The sequence below is a fragment of the Hordeum vulgare genome, chromosome 5H (genome assembly GCF_904849725.1).
Source record: "Hordeum vulgare subsp. vulgare chromosome 5H, MorexV3_pseudomolecules_assembly, whole genome shotgun sequence".
Taxonomy (NCBI): domain Eukaryota; kingdom Viridiplantae; phylum Streptophyta; class Magnoliopsida; order Poales; family Poaceae; genus Hordeum; species Hordeum vulgare.
Window position 1 is genome coordinate 450,661,670 of NC_058522.1, and position 19,170 is coordinate 450,680,839.

The 19,170-nt window shown below is 43.9% G+C and overlaps 1 long non-coding RNA gene and 1 other non-coding gene across 2 annotated transcripts; both read left to right on the forward strand.

Annotated features, from left to right (window-relative positions):
- The first annotated feature begins 998 nt into the window (after window positions 1-998).
- Window positions 999-2,306, forward strand: LOC123397606. Its single transcript, XR_006609984.1, has 2 exons — window positions 999-1,320; window positions 1,634-2,306. It is a non-coding gene; the product is annotated as an uncharacterized LOC123397606 (long non-coding RNA).
- Window positions 1,483-1,556, forward strand: TRNAI-AAU. The gene has a single exon. It is a non-coding gene; the product is annotated as a tRNA-Ile (tRNA).
- Window positions 2,307-19,170: the final 16,864 nt, after the last annotated feature.

Genomic DNA, 19,170 nt, shown 5'->3' on the forward strand with positions numbered 1-19,170 from the left:
GCAAAGAGAGTATAAGATAGTTTCCACATTTCTTCTAAACCTCGATTTGTGCGCCTGCCTGCCGGCGATAGCACCGTCCGGATGTCGTACTGCGTCGGTGATCGCTTTGAAGGATGGGGCAATTAGCGTTTTGTTTGTATCGAATCACGGGGTGTTGTGTTTGTACATGCACGTCAATTCTTTCTTTTCTTTGCAAGCGTACGGCCATATGTCCTAGTTATTATAGTATATAGAAACAAACAACAGCAACGCATCACAGATTCAGAGTTGGCTCGAATTGTAACTGTCTCCTCTCCCGTCAGCATACTGTGTCCATGCAACAACAACCAGCCGAACCTCGAGCCAGAGCTTTGACTGGGCACTGGACAACGCCCTTTCCCCGGCTTTTACCTTACAAGATCCACATGGAACCTTGTCTCTCACTCACTCACTCACTCACTCTCGACTACGATACGTACGTGCTTCCTGCCTCGGGGCTCGGGGCCCGTGTGATCCGACTCTCACGCGTACTTTGATTGGTTCCAGCTTACCGCAGAACAGCTAGGGCGTACGCACCGCGCCATTGCTGACAACAGTAACCTCTGCATCTATCTCTGTTCGTGCTCGTCTCCGCGTGAGTCTAGCTCGCAACAGTCAAGGTAGAGCGCACACGCACAGGCAGATAGGACGGAGACTGTTGTGCGATGAGCGGAGAGGAAGCGTAGCTGCCTAGGGGCCGTAGCACGTTGGTGATGGAGCGGCGGCATGCTCCTACGTATAGTACGTACGAGGCGCGCCGGGCCCCCGCCCATGCATGTCCAATCGCGGACCGTGCCGTCACATGATCATCAACCCTACGTACGTACGTATTACCACGTACCGGCCGGCCGCTAGCGAGCTCCAAACGCCAAGACAGACAGTCCAGCTCCAGCTATCCCTACCCTTATAAGAACCACACTGGCGATGCTTCGCTTCCACGGTCGATCCATACGCTAGCTAGCTCACCGTCTTCTCCACGGGGTTCAGTGTCGTGGCATCGTGGCTTCTCTTGGAACCATGACCAGGCAATTTCTTGCTCTGCCCTGAAGGCCTCAACTGATGGATCAGGACTATCATCTTTTAGCTCTTGCATGTGGAGAGGAGGTTAGCTGCCGCACTGTACATGTAGCCAAGGATGAATTGCCAGCGTTTTGTTGAGCTCAGTAGGAGTGATCCATCGCGCTGGCAAGTCATTACTGGCTACGTGTTTGCCTCGTTTCCTCATGCTGGAGCGAAGATGTCATGTCGTGCTGGGTTGGGGGTTTCAGACAATGTGTGAGCAGAAAGGAGTAGCACAAGAAGGTAAGCCAAGGTATTAATTACCATTCTCTTCGCAGAAGCAACTCCTTCATTCCTGCTTTGAAAAACTTGCACCGCGCACACATGTTGTTTTCTTCAATCCGCTGCCAATCTTATGGAAAGACTTCGTAGATAACTAAGTAATTTGATAATTCCAAACAATTAGGCCTATTAGCTCAGCTGGTTAGAGCGTCGTGCTAATAACGCGAAGGTCGCAGGTTCGAGACCTGCATGGGCCACATTTTTTATGCATCTTCAGGGCCATACTTTTATGCATGGGTCATCTTTGGAATCTGATGTGCCTTTCTAAATTCAGTAGTGTCAAGAATCAAGAAGGATGTGCGCATTTTGTTGCGAGGCATCGAAGAATGAGGTTCTGTGGAGTGGGTCGCAAGGAAAAGTCGATATACTACAACAGATGACGTCACATTTTTTATGCATCTTCAGGGCCATACTTTTATGCATGGGTCATCTTCGGAATCTGATGTGCCTTTCTAAATTCAGTAGTGTCAAGAATCAAGAAGGATGTGCGCATTTTGTTGCGAGGCATCGAAGAATGAGGTTCTGTGGAGTGGGTCGCAAGGAAAAGTCGATATACTACAACAGATGACGTCACATTTTTTATGCATCTTCAGGGCCATACTTTTATGCATGGGTCATCTTCGGAATCTGATGTGCCTTTCTAAATTCAGTAGTGTCAAGAATCAAGAAGGATGTGCGCATTTTGTTGCGAGGCATCGAAGAATGAGGTTCTGTGGAGTGGGTCGCAAGGAAAAGTCGATATACTACAACAGATGACGTGCATATGCGTATAACTCGGAGACGACCAAATGGAGAACGGAAAATTGAAAAAAATAAAAACAAATGGAGAACAGTTCTCCGATAACTCAATGTTTTGTGCACTCCTCCGTAGAGTAAAATGGATTACTTTTCAGTTCTTTGCTTTGTATCATGAGCTTTAAGGTTAACATGGATGTGCCCTTTTGATATATACTGGCGTATACATGTCTTGTTTTTTTAGGGAATTTGGTGTCTCGTGTCAGATAGGTATGCTTGTATTGTATATGGTGTCAATTTTGATTCACTTATTGTTAATTTACCCAATGGAATATGATCTTTCCACAAAATCTGAACTGAGCACAACTTGTTTCACAAAAACTAAATTGCTGATTCACTTACTGTTTATTTCACAAACTAGATGACTGATGCGCTACTTGATTCTACTTGGTCGGTTTCAGATTGCCAGGAAGTTTATTTGGGGGATTTATGCAACTCAACCAACGAACATACCATCGAAACTGAAATTAAATGAGACCAAGAACTAGCGACTAGGTTCGGACCGCTGTCTCCTCTCCTCCCGCGTCGCCCCTACGCGGTGACCAGGAGGCAACCCTAACTCCTGCCGCCGCCTCCCCCTTCCCCTCCCTCCACCTCCCTCCTCGCTGCCAGGGAGCGCGCCCGCGCGAAACCCGTACAGCGCTCGCGGCGGCAGGGCATTTTGCGTCTTCTCGCACGGGGGGCGAGCACGGGCGTCCCCCACGGGCCATGCAGTAGGGATAAAAGCGGAGCGGAAACGGACGGAATTGGGTGCTACTATATTTGTTTTCATATTTTTTTGCAGAAGCCGAAACTAATAAAAAACCTCGGAAATTAATATGAAAACAGATACTACCGGAAACAGACACACAGCGAATACGAAGCGGACACCAAAACATAAGTGGGCATTGTCTGGAAAATTAAAACCCCTTGAGTCATGCAGAAATAAAAATAAAAATAAAAATATAATGAAATGTCACCATGGCTAAAAATAATATGATTATGTTGACACCTTAGCATAGTATAGTAGTAGTACTGAACAATTGTGTATAGGATCTAGTTGAGTACGTATATGGTAACTGGTCCCCAAAAGACCCATTATGATCATTGTGCCATTTTGTGTTCTTTGGCAGTTGGGCTACAAAGTAGACATAGGTCTATACAAATAATGGAAATTTCATATTCGCGGAAACGGAAAGTTATATTTCCACCTCGGTTCCATCGAAAAACACTATTCTGTTTTTGTTTCCGCATAAAATATTTCATTTTCATTTCCGTTTTCATATTTCCTCTCCATTTCATTTTTCCTCCAGAAAAGCAGAAAGTTTCCACTCCATTTTCATCCCTTCCAGGCAGGATGCGGGCCTTGGCATCTCGGCGTCCATGGGCGAACGCGGCATGGTGCGCATTCGTGCCGCATGCGTGGTGGCTGGTTGCGCCTTCGGCGGCGGCCGGTTCTTCGGGTGGTCCGCGCGGGTTGGCCTTGGTCAAATTCGGTCGAATCCGGTTCCGCTGCCTCTTTCGATGGCGGGGCTGGGTCCAGCAGGGCCGCGGGTGCTGGCGTGCATAGGGGTGGCGGTGTTGGTGGCGTGGTTGTAGGTGGTGGTGGCATGTGCGGGCTTCGGTATGCAGTTGGGCTTCCTTCGTGGCTACGAACAACGGCGTGCGACGTGGGCGGGTTGTCTGTGGACTCCTCCTTAGCGGCGCCGACGGTGGATCTTCTCCCTCCTTCATTGGATCGGCGGCAGTCGATGGCCTTGTGATGGGTCGTGCCAATTGAAAGGATGTGGATGTTGCCAAGAGGGAGGGGGTGAATAGACGCTTTAACATAATTACGGTTTAGGCTTGAACAAATGCAGAATAAAACTAGGGTTTAATTTGTCAAGCACAAACCTAAATTCACTAGGCTCACCTATGTACACCAACAACTCAAGCGAAGCAAGATAAACAACTAAGTGATAGCAAGATATAGAACAAGAAACAATATGGCTATCACAAATTAAAATGCATAAGTAAAGGGCTCGGGTAAGAGATAACCGTGGCACGCGGAGACGACGATGTATCCTGAAGTTCACACCCTTGCGGATGCTAATCTCCATTTGGAGTGATGTGGAGGCACAATGCTCCCAGAGAAGCCACTAGGGCCACCGTAATCTCATCACGCCCTTGCACAATGCAAGATGTCATGATTTTACTAAGGGACCCTTGAGGGCGGTCACCGAACTCGTACACTTTGGTAACCCTTGAGGCGGTCACTGAAACACATATAAATTGCTCGAGGCAATCTCCACAACCTAATTGGAGATCATGACGCTTGCTTGGAGGTTTACACCACAATGATTAAGCTCCGAGGCACCACCAACCGTTTAGGGCGCCAAAGCACCCAGGAGGAACAAGCTCTAGGGTACTAAGCACGCAAGAGTAATAAGCTTCTCAACTTTTTACTTCCACGTATCACCGTGGATAACTTAAATTGATGCAACTAATGCAATGGCAAGAACACATGAAGTGGTCAAGTCCCTCACTCCCGAATCCCACCACCACAACAAAAGTTATGGAGGAATATGACAAGAAGAACACAGAGCTCACAAAGAACTCCAAGATCTAGATCCAAGGGGTTCCCCTCACATAGAGGAGAAGATGATTGGTGGAAATGTGGATCTAGATCTCCTCTCTCTTCTCCCTCAAAAAGGAGTAAGAATCTTTTGAGGGATTGACAGTTAGCAAGCTCGAAAAAGGTCAACAATGGGGGGTAAACACGAGTTTAAAGGATAGGGACCATTGGGGAAGAAGCCCCCCTTAAATAGCCCCCCCCCCCCCCCCCGAATCCAACTGTTATGCCCACAAGTCATGCTCAAGCGGTACTACCGCTTAGCGCAGTCTAACCAGCCCAACGAGACAGAAAAACATGAGTAGTAGTTCTGTCACAGAGATAGTACCGCTCCCGGGAGAGGTAGTACCGCTCGAGAGGTACTATCTCTTGGGGGAGCACTACTACCGCTTAGAGAGGTACTACCGCTCTCTACTAATGTTCTACTACCTCTCAAGTAGATTGGGTAACAGAAGCATAAAAATAAGCGAAAGTGGAAGTGGTAATGGTCAGTGGAAGTACCGCCTAAGTGGTACTACTGCTCGGGGGAGAGGTACTACCGCTTGAGGGGTATTATCGCTCTACTACCGCTCAAGCTGAAAAACTATCCAAGCAAAACAAAAGGATGCAAGAAGACCAAAACTTCTGCAAACGAACTCCGAATTTGAAGAAGTCAAGCTTGGTAGAAAGCTAATGACAAGAGTTACCAAATCACGACAGGGAAACTTCACAAGTGCCAACAGAGATTATGCCTACGATATAGAGATTTGAAACCTCCATGAGTGAAGAACCGACATAAACTCCAACATCAAAAACATCATAGAAGATGCATATTAAATCGGTTTTTGACAAACTCGAGCTTGTCATGAAGATGACCATAAGCTCTAAAACTCACAAAGAGAAAAATAAATAAGAACCAAGAAAGATGATGCAAGGATGCAATGGTTTGAGCTCTCTATGAACGATACAATCAAGCTACTCACTTGAGAGCCCCTCTTGATAGTATGGCATTGGATCTTATAACCCGGTCTCCCAACTGCCACCATGAGACCGGCAAAATAGAAAACCTATCAAGGGCAAACATTTGCCTTGCACATGATACGTCTATTTTGCATCATTAATTCTTATTGATATTTATGATATTCTTGTCCATTATTCCTCATTATGATACAATTATTATGTTTTCCCCTCTAAATATTCAAGGCACATTACAAGGAGGGAAATTACTAGAAAATGGAATTCTGGACCTGAAAACCAAGAAAAAGGTTGAAAATTCACTCATCTCCAAATAACCTGAAACTTCATGGAGAATTTTTATGGAATATATAAAAATTATTGGGCCAAAATATACCAGAGGGGGTCACATGCCGACGACAACCAACAGGTGCCCCCTGGGCGTGCCTTGTTTCCTTATGGGGCCCTAGCAAGTCTCCCGACCCTTATCTTCTCCTATATGGTATGTTTTAACCTAGAAAAAATCATAAGGATACTTTCGGGACGAAGCGCCGCTGTATCGAGTCGGAAACCTAGGCAAAGACCCTTTTGCTCTCCGACAGAGAGATTCTGTCATGGAAACTTCCCTCCGGGAGTTGGAAATCGAAGCCATCGTCATCACCAATGCTTCCTCCTCGTGGGAGGACCAATCTTCATCAACATGTTCACCAGCACCATCTCATCTCAAGCCCTAGTTCATCTCTTGTATCCAGCCTTTGTCTTAAAACCTTAGATTAGTACCTGTGGGTTACTAGTAGTGTTGATTACATCTTGTAGTTGATGCTTGTTGGTTTACTTGGTGGAGGATATTATGTTCAGATCCTTAATCACCGTTATTATACGAGTGATCTTGAACATGTCTATGAGGTGTGAGTAGTTACTATTGTTCCTGAGGTCATGGGAGAAGTCTTGTTATAAGTAATCATGTGAAGTTGGTATTCATTCGATGTTTTTATGATGTGTATGTTTTTCCTTCTCTTAATGGTGGCGTGTGAAAGTCGACTACCCGATACTTCACCATGTTATGGGCCTAAGGGAAGTCATTGTGGATTAACAAGTAGATGATGTTTTGCGAGAGTGACAGAAGCTTAAACCCTAGTTTATTTGTTGCTTCATGAGAGGCTGATTTGGATCCACATGTTTTATTCTATGGTTAGATTTATCTTAATTATTCTTTCGTAGTTGCATATATTTGCGAGAGGGGTAATAATAAGTGGGTTGCTTGTTAAAGTAAGAAAAACACCTTAGCACCGGTCGACCAACATATCAAAATTATCAAAGTAACGAACATGAATCAACTCAAAATGATGAACATGACTAGACATAAATTCCCATGTGTCATCGGGAGCGCTTCCTTCATATAAGAGTACTTTTAGGCCTTCCTTTGATATAAAACGTATTGGGCTATCTTGATTAACACTTGGTACTATTGTTACTTGTCAATTGTTACAAATTATCTAGCTACAAAACTACTTATCACTGTTACTCATAACACTTGTAGAGAATACCTTGCTGAAACTGCTTATCATTTCTTTATGCTCCTTGTTGGGTTCGACGCTCTTAGTTATCTAAAGGACTATGATTGATCCCTATACTTGTGGGTCATGAAGACTCTTTTCCAACGCCGTTGCTGGGGTGTGAAGCACCTTCGGTAATGAATCATTTTTGGTACGTGCTGAAATTTACTGTTGCTTGTTACTATGGACGGTCACCCTTTGAGTGGCTTGTTCGGGGCATCTTCGTCTCGAACGGAAGTGGAAAACGTTGTATCTCAACCTACAGAACCTACTAAAAATATTTATTATGAGAGTCCTTCGGGTATGTTAGAGAAACTGCTAAACAATCACTACGATGATACAACTCATCCTGATTACCGCTTCATATATGTCGATGAGATCTGTGGATTGTTTAAGCTTGCAGGTTTGTGTGGAGACAAAGTTAAGAAGAAGGGTTTCCCTTTATCTTTGGAGGTAAAATCATTTATGTGGTACATACTATTGGATGATATTGGATCATAGGATTGGAATCATTTGAAGCTGGAATTTCATCAGAAGTTTTATCCTATGCATCTAGTTCATTGTGATCGGGACTTTATATATAATTTTTGGCCTTATGAAGGAGAAAGCATCGCTCAAGATTGGGGTAGGATTAAATCTATGACACACACTTGTCCTAACCATGAGGTCTCAAGAGAAATGATTATACATAAATTTTATGCTTGGCTTTCTCATAATGATCAATTAGAACTCGATTCTTCTTCTACTGGTTCCTTCATGAAGAGCACTATTGAATTTGAATGGGATCTTTTGGAAAGAACTAAATGCAAGTCCGAATGTTGAGAATTCGACAAATTTAAAGAGTAGGGTATAAAGCTTAAGTTTGACTGTGTTAAATATTTTATGGAAACAGATACCTTTCATGAATTTAGCAACAAATATCGTCTTGCCTCTGATATAGTAGCTTCTTTTTGCGAATCATTCGCTAGTCATGTTGATCTCCCTAGGGAGAAGTGGTTTAAATATCATCCACCTATTGAAAACCCATCAAAGGAACCTGCTATAGTTAAAGAGGAAACAATTGTTTATCGTGTTGATCTAGTTGCACGTACTACTTACATTGAGAAACCACTTTTTCCTATTAGAATTAAGGAGCATGCTAAAGCCACAACTGTGGTTTATAAAAATTATGTTAGAACACCCAAACCTTTTGAACAAATAAATGTTGAGCCGAATTTTGCTATGATTAAAGATCTCCTAGTTGATAATATTGATGGTCGGGTTATTTACTTTTGCGTTGAAGCTACTAGAATTGCCAAACCTACTAGAAACAAGCGAGATGAGTTAGACAAGAATAAGTTAATTACTGGAATGTCGTTAAAATTGGAGGTCATTCTTATCATGGCTTCTGCGACACTAGTGCTAGTGTTAGTGCTATACCTTTCACCTTATACCAAGAAAGTATGCATGATATAGCACCCGTTGAGATTGAGGATATTGATGTCACTATTAAACTTGCAAGCAGAGACACCATTTCACCGCTTGGGATTGTTGGAGATATTGATGTCTTGTGTGGATAGATTAGAAACCCTACTAATTTCTTAGTACTTGGTTCGGAACAAGATAACTCTTGTCCCATTATATTTGGTAGACCTTTCCTGAATACTGTTAATGCTGAAATTAATTGCATTACTGAGAAGTTCAAAGTAAGCTTTGGTGATGTGTCTCATGAATTTAATTTCTCCAAGTTTAGTAGACAACCACATGAGAAATAATTAACCATTAAGGATGAAATTATTGGTCTTGATTATATTGTTGTGCCTCCTACTGATCCATGAGAACAATATTTGCTAGACCATGAAAATGATATGCATATGAACGAAAGAAACAAGATAGATGATATATTTCTTAGACAAACACCTATTCTTAAACATAACTTGGTAGTTGATATCTTAGGGGATCCTCCTGCACCCAAGGGAGACCCCGTGTTTTATATAAAGAAATTACGTGGTACTTTCAAATATGCTTATCTTGACGGAAAAAAGATATATCATGTCATTATGAGTGCTAACCTTTTAGAGCATGAAGAAAAGAGATTACTTAAAACTTTGAAGAAGCATAGGGCTTCTATTGGATATACTCTTTGTTATCTTAAGGGTATAAGCCCCACTCTATGTCAGCACAAGATTATTATGGAACCAGATGCTAAACCTGTCATTGATCATCAACGTCGCTTAAATCCTAAGATGAAGAAAGTGGTAAGAACTGAAATACTAAAGCTTCTGGAGGTAGGTATAATTTATCCTATTACTCATAGTAGATAGGCAAGTCATGTTCATTGTGTTCCTAAGAAAGGAGGTATAATTGTTGTTCCTAATGATAAAAATGGACTTATTCCACAAAGAATCATAACTGGTTATAGGATGGTAATCGATTTCAGGAAAATAAACAGAGCTACTAGAAAAGATCGTTACCCCTTGCCTTTATTGATCAAATGTTAGAAAGTTTATCTAAGCATACAAACTTTTTTTCTATGTGCACCAATGAAAGAGCCATCCACCTAGTCTTATCTTTTGGCAACTCATCATCCTCCACCACCACATCCTGCAAGTCATCCTGATTTCTCGTAATGCGAGGCCCAAAAGTCCTCCATCCGCATAGCAGCAAAAGTAGTCATTTCTTTGATATTGGATAGATTTACTACCATTCAAACACTACTATCATGGGCTGCCTCACACGTTCTTCTCGTTCATCAGAGGGGTAGACGGCTTTCCCCAATGGGGAGTTGGATGAGGAAATTTACATCTTTTTTGAGTCCCAATTCTTCCATCATTGTCGCAAGCTCTTTCACAAAGGCGATACTGGGCCCCCGAGAGAGGTGTATGCGGGCGGTGGTTCCCTAACACCCCGTCACCCCAACCACATAGCCCGGTGGCCCAAGGACCCCCGCTAACACCGGCGTAGGATAGGAGGGAGGGGATGTCGATCTCTATGGTGGTGACTTCAGCCGCCGCCAGAGAGGAGAGAGAACCCTAACGAGAGCGGATTGTCCTAAATTGCATTGTAACCACATTTAGTTGGTTGCTCGTTTGGGGGTTTTAAACCCGATTATGACATGTCTTGCCAACGACCACTTCCATGCACCACCATTTGGTGCGTTCTCAGCCGCCACCACGTGTCGTGCTCTAAGCGTTCCCTTTGAATTTTTATTTTTTTTATTTTTTGCATGCGTTTTGGGTTTTTTAGATTGATTTTCTCATGTTTTTGGGTGTTCCAGTTTTCACCCGTCTTTCTTAGCTTTTGGATATTTTTTTTCTTTTATTCTTTTTTGCGCGAAAAATGTGTATTCTATTTTTTTCGCTAGAGGCACGGTCGTGCCTCCCAGAAAGGAAAAAGGTGTTTTCTTTTTTTTCCACGAGTGGCACGGTTTTGCTTCCGCGAGAGGCACGGTTTTGCCTTCGCGAGAGGCACGGACATGCCTTTCAAAAAGGGGGAAAACACGTTTTCTGTTTTCTTTTCCGCGAGAGGCACAATTTTTCTTACACAAGAGGCACGGTTTTGCCTTCGCTAGAGGCACGGCCGTGCCTCTTGGAAAGGAAAAAACATTTTTTTTTTGCTACAGGCACATTTTGCTTTCACGAGAGGCACGAAAAAAACGTGTATTCTATTTTTTGTAACGCGAGAGGCACAATTTTTCTCGTCCGGCTTTTTTGTAAAAAACGTTTGTCAAAATCTATCAACATGCGATCTAGTTTTAAAGAGCTCGATGCGAGAAACCCAATAGTGAAAACGGTTCGAGATTTGAACGCGCGGTTTAGGAGATAAAACATTTTGAAAATACGGATCTACGAAAAAAGGAAAACTTTCTAATTACAACAAGTGGTATGCATGCAGTACATCACTTGTCGCAATGTGGGAAGGTGAAAGTAATCTTTAAATGGTGTACTCTTTTTTTAACATCTCGCCACATCTTTATTAGCTAATAATCAACACATTGTCTCTTACAACTAGTGGAATAATGACACTAGGTGGCTCATCAAACCACGAGTTTGGGGAAGAAAATTTGCAAATCCTAGCTAGTTTGTCGGCAACAGAATTAGCCTCTCTATGGCAACGATCGTACCGCACATGGGTAAAATCCCTAGCCATATGATAGCAATCATCAAGAATAGTTGCAGTTGTACCAGAGGAGTTACCTCCTTCTTGCCTTGAAGCAATCACATCAGTGTTATCCGGGTTAACTTGTTGGAATTATGCCCTAGAGGCAATAATAAATATAGTTATTATTATAATTCCTGTATCAAGATAATCGTTTATTATCCATGCTATAATTGTATTGAATGAAGACTCACTTACATGTGTGGATACATAGACAAAACACCGTCCCTAGCAAGCCTCTAGTTGGCTAGCCAGTTGATCAAAGATAGTCAGTGTCTTCTAATTATGAATAAGGTGTTGTTGCTTGATAACTGGATCACGTCATTAGGAGAATCACGTGATGGACTAGACCCAAACTAATAGATGTAGCATGTTGATTGTGTCATTTTGTTGCTACTATTTTCTGCGTGTCAAGTATTTATTCCTATGACCATGAGATCATATAACTCACTGACACCGGAGGAATGCTTTGTGTGTATCAAACGTCGCAACGTAACTCGGTGACTATAAAGATGCTCTACAGGTATCTCCGAAGGTGTTAGTTGAGTTAGTATGGATCAAGACTGGGATTTGTCACTCCGTGTGAACGGAGAGGTATCTCGGGGCCCACTCGGTAATACAACATCACACACAAGCCTTGCAAGCAATGTGACTTAGTGTAAGTTGCGGGATCTTGTATTACGGAACGAGTAAAGAGACTTGCCGGTAAACGAGATTGAAATAGGTGTACGGATACTGACGATCGAATCTCGGGCAAGTAACATACCGAAGGACAAAGGGAATGACATACGGGATTATATGAATCCTTGGCACTGAGGTTCAAACAATAAGATCTTCGTAGAACATGTAGGATCCAATATGGGCATCCAAGTCCCGCTATTGGATATTGACCGAGGAGTCTCTCGGGTCATGTCTACATAGTTCTCGAACCTGCAGGGTCTGCACACTTAAGGTTCGACGTTGTTTTATGCGTATTTGAGTTATATGGTTGGTTACCGAATGTTGTTCGGAGTCCCGGATGAGATCACCGACGTCACGAGGGTTTCCGGAATGGTACGGAAACGAAGATTGATATATAGGATGACCTCATTTGATTACGGGAAGGTTTTCGGAGTTACCGGGAATGTACCGGGAATGACGAATGGGTTCCGGGAGTTCACCGGGGGGGGCAACCCACCCCGGGGAAGCCCATAGGCCTTGAGGGTGGCACACCAGCCCTTAGTGGGCTGGTGGGACAGCCCAAAAGGGCTCTATGCGCCAAGAAGAGAAAATCAAGAGAGAAAAGAAAAAAAAAGGAGGAGGTGGGAAGGAAGGGGGACTCCCTCCCACCAAACCAAGTCCAACTCGGTTTGGGGGGGGGAGTCCTCCCCCCTTGGACTCGGCCGACCCCCTTGGGGCTCCTTGAGCCCCAAGGCAAGGTCCCCTCCCTCCCACCTATATATACGGAGGTTTTAGGGCTGATTTGAGACGATTTTTCCACGGCAGCCCGACCACATACCTCCACGGTTTTTCCTCTAGATCGCGTTTCTGCGGAGCTCGGGCGGAGCCCTGCTGAGACAAGGTCATCACCAACCTCCGGAGCGCCGTCATGCTGCCGGAGAACTCTTCTACCTCTCCGTCTCTCTTGCTGGATCAAGAAGGCCGAGATCATCATCGAGCTGTACGTGTGCTGAACGCGGAGGTGCCGTCCGTTCGGTACTAGATCGTGGGACTGGTCGCGGGATTGTTCGCGGGGCGGATCGAGGGACGTGAGGACGTTCCACTACATCAACCGCGTTCACTAACGCTTCTGCTGTACGATCTACAAGGGTACGTAGATCACTCATCCCCTCTCGTAGATGGACATCACCATGATAGGTCTTCGTGCGCGTAGGAAATTTTTTGTTTCCCATGCGACGTTCCCCAACAGTGGCATCATGAGCTAGGTTCATGCGTAGATGTCTTGTCGAGTAGAACACAAAAGTTTTTGTGGGCGGTGATGTGCGTTTTGCTGCCCTCCTTAGTCTTTTCTTGATTCCGCGGTATTGTTGGATTGAAGCGGCTTGGACCGACATTACTCGTACGCTTACGAGAGACTGGTTTCATCGTTACGAGTAACTCCGTTGCTCAAATATGACTGGCAAGTGTCGGTTCCTCCAACTTTAGTTGAATCGGATTTGACCGAGGAGGTCCTTGGATGAGGTTAAATAGCAACTCATATATCTCCGTTGTGGTGTTTGCGTTAGTAAGATGCGATCCTACTAGATACCCATGGTCACCACGTAAAACATGCAACAACAAAATTAAGGACGTCTAACTTGTTTTTGCAGGGTATGCTTGTGATGTGATATGGCCAACGATGTGATGTGATATATTGGATGTATGAGATGATCATGTTGTAATAGAAATATCGACTTGCACGTCGATGGTACGGCAACCGGCAGGAGCCATAGGGTTGTCTTTATACTAACGTTTGTGCTTGCAGATGCGTTTACTATTTTGCTAGGATGTAGCTTTAGTAGTAATAGCATGAGTAGCACGACAACCCCGATGGCAACACGTTGATGGAGATCATGGCGTGGCGGCGGTGACAAGAAGATCGTGTCGGTGCTTTGGTGATGGAGATCAAGAAGCACGTGATGATGGCCATATCATGTCACTTATGAATTGCATGTGATGTTAATCCTTTTATGCACCTTATTTTGCTTAGAACGACGGTAGCATTATGAGGTGATCTCTCACTAAAATTTCAAGAAGAAATTGTGTTCTCCCCGACTGTGCACCGTTGCTACAGTTCGTCGTTTCGAGACACCACGTGATGATCGGGTGTGATAGACTCAACGTTCACATACAACGGGTGCAAAACAGTTGCGCACGTGGAACACTCGGGTTAAGCTTGACGAGCCTAGCATGTGCAGACATGGCCTCGGAACACATGAGACCGAAAGGTCGATCATGAATCATATAGATGATATGATTAGCATAGGGATGCTTACCACTGATACTATACTCAACTCACGTGATGATCGGACTTGAGCTAGTGTAAGTGGATCATGAACCACTCAAATGACTAGAGAGATGTACTTTTTGAGTGGGAGTTTAGCGAATAATTTGATTAAGTTAAACTCTAATTATCTTGAACATAGTCTAAGTCCACTTTGAATATATTTGTGTTGTAGATCATGGCTCACGCGACAGTCATCCTGAATTTTAATACGTTCCTAGAGAAAGCTAAGTTGAAAGATGATGGAAGCAACTTTGTAGACTGGGCTCGTAATCTTAAGCTAATCTTACAAGCTGGGAAGAAGGATTATGTCCTTAATGCTGCGTTAGGAGATGAACCACCCGCTACGGCTGATCAGGATGTTAAGAACGCTTGGCTAGCACGTAAGGAGGACTACTCAATAGTTCAATGTGCAGTCTTGTATGGCTTAGAACCGGGACTTCAACGTCGCTTTGAGCGTCATGGAGCATTTGAGATGTTCCAGGAGTTGGATTTTATCTTTCAGAAGAACGCCCGGATCGAGAGGTATGAGACCTCCGATAAATTCTATGCTTGCAAGCTGGAGGAAAACTCATCTGTGAGTGAACATGTGCTCAAAATGTCTGGGTACTCAAACCGTCTAGCTGAGCTGGGGATTGAACTCCCACAAGAAGCTATCACTGACAGAATCCTTCAATCACTGCCGCCAAGCTATAAAGGCTTTGTGTTGAACTACAACATGCAAGGGATGAACAAGTCTCCCCGGCGAGTTGTTTGCGATGCTGAAAGTCGCAGAGTCTGAACTCCGTAAAGAGCATCAAGTGTTGATGGTGAATAAGACCACTAGTTTCAAGAGAAACGACAAAGGCAAGAAGGGCAATTCGAAGAAGAGCGGCAAGCCTGTTGCCAATCCGACGAAGAAACCCAAAGCTGGACCTAAGCCGGAAACGGAGTGTTACTATTGCAAGGGTATGGGTCACTGGAAGCGCAATTGCCCCAAGTATCTGGCAGATAAGAAGGCGGGCAAAGAAAAATCAGGTATATTTGATATACATGTTATTGATGTGTACTTAACCAGCTCTCGTAGTAGTGCCTGGGTATTCGATACCGGTTCTGTTGCTCATATTTGCAACTCGAAACAGGAACTGCGGAATAGGCGAAGGCTGGCGAAAGATGAAGTGACGATGCGCGTAGGAAATGGTTCCAAGGTTGATGCAATCGCCGTCGGCACAGTGTCACTTCAGTTACCGTCAGGATTAGTGATGAACTTAAATCATTGTTATTTAGTGCCTGCGTTGAGCATGAACATTATATCTGGATCTTGTTTATTGCAAGACGGTTACTCTTTTAAGTCAGAGAATAATGGTTGTTCTATTTCTATGAGTAACATCTTTTATGGTCATGCACCGAATGTGAGAGGATTGTTCATATTGAATCTTGATAGCGATACGCATATACATAACATTGAGACCAAAAGAGTTAGAGTTAACAATGATAGCGCCATATTTTTGTGGCACTGCCGCTTAGGTCATATTGGTGTAAAGCGCATGAAGAAACTCCATGCTGATGGACTTTTGGAGTCACTTGACTTTGATTCACTTGACACGTGCGAACCATGCCTCATGGGCAAGATGACTAAGACTCCGTTCTCAGGAACAATGGAGCGTGCAAGTGACTTGTTGGAAATCATACATACCGATGTGTGTGGTCAGATGAGCGTGGAGGCACGCGACGGATATCGTTATTTTCTCACCTTCACTGACGATTTAAGTAGATATGGTTATGTCTACTTGATGAAGCACAAGTCTGAAACATTTAAAAAGTTCAAGCAATTTCAGAGTGAAGTGGAAAATCATCGTAACAAGAAGATCAAGTTCCTACGGTCTGATCGTGGGGGTGAATATCTGAGTTTCGAGTTTGGTGCTCACTTAAGACAATGTGGAATTGTTTCACAGTTAACACCGCCTGGAACACCACAGCGTAATGGTGTGTCCGAACGTCGTAATCGTACTCTATTAGAGATGGTGCGATCTATGATGTCTCTTACTGATTTGCCGTTATCATTTTGGGGCTATGCATTAGAAACAGCTGCATTCACTTTAAATAGGGCACCATCAAAATCCGTTGAGACGACACCATACGAACTGTGGTATGGCAAAAGACCAAAGTTGTCGTTTCTTAAAGTTTGGGGATGTGATGCTTATGTCAAAAAGCTTCAGCCTGAAAAGCTGGAACCCAAAGCGGAAAAGTGCATCTTCATAGGTTACCCAAAAGAGACAGTTGGGCACACCTTCTATCTCAAATCCGAGGGCAAAGTATTTGTTGCTAAAAACGGAGCTTTTCTCGAGAAGGAGTTTCTCTCGAGAGAATTGAGTGGGAGGAAGATAGAACTTGACGAGGTTGTCGAACCTCTCATCCCTCTGGATGGTGGCGCAGGGCAAGGGGAAACCTCTGTCATTGCAACGCCGGTTGAGGAGGAAGTTAATGATGATGATCATGAAACTCCAGTTCAAGTTTCTGTCGAACCACGCAGGTCGACGAGACCACGTGCTGCTCCAGAGTGGTATGGTAATCCCGTCTTATCAATCATGTTGTTAGACAACAATGAACCTGCGAATTATGAAGAAGCAATGGTGGGCCCAGATTCCAACAAATGGCTGGAAGCCATGAAGTCCGAGATAGGATCCATGTATGAGAACAAAGTGTGGACTTTGGAGGCACTGCCTGAGGGCCGCAAGGCCATTTAGAACAAATGGATCTTTAAGAGGAAGACGGACGCTGACGGTAATGTGACCGTTTATAAAGCTCGACTTGTGGCAAAGGGTTTTTTACAAGTTCAAGGAGTTGACTACGATGAGACTTTCTCACCCGTAGCGATGCTTAAGTCTGTCAGAATCATGTTAGCAATAGCTGCATTTTTCGATTATGTAATCTGGCAGATGGATGTCAAAACGGCGTTCCTTAACGGTTTCCTTAAGGAAGAGTTGTATATGATACAACCCGAAGGTTTTGTCGATCCTAAGAATGCTAACAAGGTGTGCAAACTCCAGCGATCCATTTATGGACTGGTGCAAGCATCTCGGAGTTGGAACAAACGCTTTGATGAGGTGATCAAAGCATTTGGGTTTATACAAGTGGTTGGAGAATCTTGTATTTACAAGAAAGTGAGTGGGAGCTCTGTGGCGTTTCTAATATTATATGTGGATGACATATTACTGATTGGAAACAACGTAGAGTTTTTAGAGAGCATAAAGGATTACTTGAATAAAAGTTTCTCTATGAAGGACCTAGGAGAAGCTGCTTACATTCTAGGCATTAAGATCTATAGGGATAGATCAAAACGCCTGATAGGACTTTCACAAAGCACATACCTTGATAAAGTTTTGAAGAGGTTCAAAATGGAACAGTCCAAGAAAGGGTTCTTGCCAGTTCTACAAGGTACGAGATTGAGTAAGACTCAGTGCCCAGCAACTGATGAAGATAGAGAGCATATGCGCTCCGTCCCCTATGCTTCAGCCATAGGTTCTATCATGTATGCGATGCTGTGCACTAGACCGGATGTTAGCCTGGCCATAAGTATGGTAGGTAGGTTCCAGAGTAATCCAGGAGTGGATCACTGGACATCGGTCAAGAATATCCTGAAGTACCTGAAAATGACTAAGGAGATGTTTCTCGTGTATGGAGGTGATGAAGAGCTCGCCGTAAAAGGTTACGTCGATGCAAGCTTTGACACAGATCCGGACGACTCTAAGTCGCAAACCGGATACGTATTTATTCTTAATGGGGGTGCAGTAAGCTGGTGCAGTTCCAAGCAAAGCGTCGTAGCAGATTCTACATGTGAAGCGGAGTACATGGCTGCCTCGGAGGCGGCTAAGGAGGGTGTCTGGATGAAGCAGTTCATGACGGATCTTGGAGTGGTGCCAAGCGCACTGAATCCAATAACCTTGTTCTGTGACAACATTGGTGCCATTGCCTTAGCAAAGGAACCGCGGTTTCACAAGAAGACCAGACACATCAAACGACGCTTCAACCTCATCCGCGACTACGTCGAGGGAGAGGACGTAAATATATGCAAAGTGCACACGGGTCTGAATGTAGCAGACCCGCTGACTAAACCTCTTCCACGGCCAAAGCATGATCAACACCAGAACTGTATGGGTGTTAGATTTATTACAATGTAATTCACATGATGATGTGAGGGCTGGATTATTGACTCTAGTGCAAGTGGGAGACTGTTGGAATTATGCCCTAGAGGCAATAATAAATATAGTTATTATTATAATTCCTGTATCAAGATAATCGTTTATTATCCATGCTATAATTGTATTGAATGAAGACTCACTTACATGTGTGGATACATAGACAAAACACCGTCCCTAGTAAGCCTCTAGTTGGCTAGCCAGTTGATCAAAGATAGTCAGTGTCTTCTGATTATGAATAAGGTGTTGTTGCTTGATAACTGGATCACGTCATTAGGAGAATCACGTGATGGACTAGACCCAAACTAATAGATGTAGCATGTTGATCGTGTCATTTTGTTGCTACTATTTTCTGCGTGTCAAGTATTTATTCCTATGACCATGAGATCATATAACTCACTGACACCGGAGGAATGCTTTGTGTGTATCAAACGTCGCAACGTAACTCGGTGACTATAAAGATGCTCTACAGGTATCTCCGAAGGTGTTAGTTGAGTTAGTATGGATCAAGACTGGGATTTGTCACTCCGTGTGAACGGAGAGGTATCTCGGGGCCCACTCGGTAATACAACATCACACACAAGCCTTGCAAGCAATGTGACTTAGTGTAAGTTGCGGGATCTTGTATTACGGAACGAG